The following is a 3,101-nucleotide window of genomic DNA, read 5'->3' on the forward strand; positions in this document are numbered from 1 at the left end:
AAAATCCTACAATTATTATTTATATTAGTAAATTATTTAAAAAAAATCCCCTTATTATTTATTTAAAATAACACATTTAACTGAATTAAACAAATAATAATTTTAGCATTATATCTATTATTAAGCTGTATCAGTTATCAACATTTTAGGCCTAAATATCAAGTAAGATTATTAAAAACAAAATAATCACTAATGAAAATAATTAGTATTAATAATATTGGATATTTTATTGTAATACAAATGGGAGCTCTACTTGAAATAATCCAAGTGTTTTTACCTTAATTTATTTTTTTTTTTTTTATCATTTTACACACTTGTATTTATTGTTTTTAAGAAATTAGGTTAGAATATTAAGACAAAAATATTTTATTCTTACTCATATCTTATTATTTTATGTTGATGACTGTATGTAATTACAAGTTCACTCATACAGTGGTGTTTTTTCGATCTAAGCAGCTGTAAACTGATATCTCCATCAGGGATCGCAGTTATAAGTCTTGCAAATGCGTTTAAAGAAGAGTCAAAACTTAAACTAAATGTTTTTATTATTATTATTATTGTTTCAAATCCGCTTCTTTTTTCAGGTTCCACCAGGAAGGAATTTGTTTTAATTTGGACATTTTTTTTTTCTCAACACATATAAAAAAAATCTAAGTAGTCGATGTTTGTCTATATTATAAGAAAGGAAAGCTCTGTATCCTTATTTCAAATAATTTTGAAGCTACATTAAATTTAGGAATGAGGAGGATAAACAGGCTGCACACCCCGCTGAAGCTGCTTTGATATCGAAAGCTTGGCAGCTAAAATCTCAGCAAAGGGTGCGTTTTCCCGTGGAAACCACAAGGAGGAGGCGAACCTCGCCGCGTTGCTCTTTAATTCCCCAATGATCAACAGCGCTGGGCGGCCGGACCCTCCTGGAAGGGCCGCTGTCCCCAGGAGCGTTAATGCAGGTCAAGATGGAGGATAAATATATTACAGGACGATGCATAAATTCATCATATATGGTGGGTGATGTGTTTTATAACTAAACACCTGATTTAGGTATGAATAATTCAATTTACAACATTAATAATGTTTTTAAAATACTGCTGATCTCTGCGGCCTTATAACGAATTCCTACTTTTTGTTGATTTTTTTTTGTAATCTATCAGTTTATTTTATTTTATTTAATCTTCATTTTTATATTTTTATTTAATTTATTGTTGTTTTTTTGCAGGTATATTGTATATTAGTTTTTCCGCTCAGATTTGTGATCGTTTTGAGGAGCCCCGCTTCAGCACCGCGGACAGCGGCTTAGTCTAACCCGCTGAAGATGCTGCCTGACCTTCAGCTCCCTTATCTTCTTATCGGAAAATATCTATTATTCAGAATAATTTCCAATAATCTAATCTAGATTTTTTAACTAAATTAAATAAACATAAATAACCATTAGAATGAAGGTGTAAAAATAAAACAAAGTTAATGAAAGCCGAGTCGTTAAATCGTTGAATTCCGCCGAAATCTAATGAAAATATACTTTTTGGCTGCACATTATTCAGCTTTTATACCATTAATGAGGATAGACAGATCTTTATCCTCATTAATACAAGTTAACTCAACAAAATGGTTTCAATATTTCTGAATTTAGTTGTCTTTAGTAAGACTAAACTCTTACTAAAGACTCTTTGAAATGACAAAAACTATGTATGAATAATGTTGGAGTTTGCTGCGGAGAGGCAGCAAGAATAAAGGAGAAAATTGCCCTCTTTTGTCTTTGTTTTCCTGATTAAAAAAATAATAAACAACAACAGGCTTTTTAAATGAAAAATACAATTGACAAAAAAAAATATTTGACTCGGTTCACAACCATACTGTTATTTTGGGATGAAAGGAACAGAAGTTTTACTCACCGCAGAAACACCTTCTATAGCCTGGATGCTCTTCTGACATGATGCCATTCTGATCTGTCACAATTTAACAGTTAGTTGATCCTCGAGGGAGGAGACAAGCCAGTGGAAATGTTCCCAGCCTCTCCCACTTCCAGGGACCAGTAATACTACACCGAACCAGGCCTGATACCCATACGAGGAAAAAAAACAACAAATAAGTTGTAATAGTGGACTGATGAGGCCTGGTTATTATGTGGGACTGGAACATTTCAAACGGACTGTTCAATTCATTTATTGTTTAAAGATAGAAATTCATTTCATCCTCTTTATTAACCACCAACAGGCGCATCTAATATTATTATTTTGATATTATCAAAATGTATATTTCTTTCAGCTGTATAATTAAATATGTGAATTCCGTAGAGTTAGGTAGTGATACATTTAAAACTTTTTTCTGGTAATTTGAGTTTACAGTTAAAAAAATAAACCAATAAAACTTTTTTTATTATTATTTAGAAGATCTGCACATATATTTTTCTGATAAGGAACCATTTTATTTTGGCCTATATGAAGGGGGCGGGGGTTCTCTCGCAGTTAATAATTGACACGCTCAATAATGAGTACAAACCTTATCAGATCACACCTAAACAAGCTGATTGATAAGTGCTGTATCCACGCACATTGATGGGATGTTTATTGGAAGAAAGCGGTAATTGAACAATTTAGACGGACTGTGAAAATTATCTGAAGAAAAGCCCATTGAACAGAATGGGGGGAAGAGAGTAAATGCGGTGTTTTGTTTGGGTTCCAGGCCTGTCCTCGTCTTTCCATTTATGTTGAACTGAATTTTATTTATTTATTTATTTATTTTTTGGAGACAGACCCACACCCTGTGTGCAAAAATTTAGCAGGTCATTCATCTCTGCTGCCGTCAGACTTCACAATACCACTTTGCACTAACCCTGTACAATAAGAGCCTGTATTTACTTATTTATTTACCAAACACGCAACCGCACTGTTTGCACTCTGTCACAATACTGTATTTGCACTCCGACAGATCATACCTCAATGTACATAAGATCACTTTATTGTGATACTATCAATCTCAATTCTTTATGGTTTTACATATTCACTCAAGTGAATTTCTGTGTGTGTGTGTGTGCCTATATATATATATATATATATATATATATATATATATATATATATATATATATATATATATATATATAT

At 32.1% G+C, this 3,101-nt stretch overlaps 1 protein-coding gene across 1 annotated transcript in view; it reads right to left on the minus strand.

Moving 5' to 3' along the window:
* Positions 1–1,971, minus strand: part of LOC107088618 (cytochrome P450 1B1) — a 7,409-nt gene extending 5,438 nt beyond the window's left edge. The window contains exon 1 of the mRNA XM_015380923.1: positions 1,890–1,971. The gene's annotated coding sequence lies outside the window, so the exon portion shown is untranslated. The remainder of the gene's footprint in view (positions 1–1,889) is intronic.
* Positions 1,972–3,101: the final 1,130 nt, after the last annotated feature.

Source organism: Cyprinodon variegatus, unplaced genomic scaffold, assembly GCF_000732505.1.
Source record: "Cyprinodon variegatus isolate N-32 unplaced genomic scaffold, C_variegatus-1.0 Scaffold11, whole genome shotgun sequence".
NCBI lineage: Eukaryota > Metazoa > Chordata > Actinopteri > Cyprinodontiformes > Cyprinodontidae > Cyprinodon > Cyprinodon variegatus.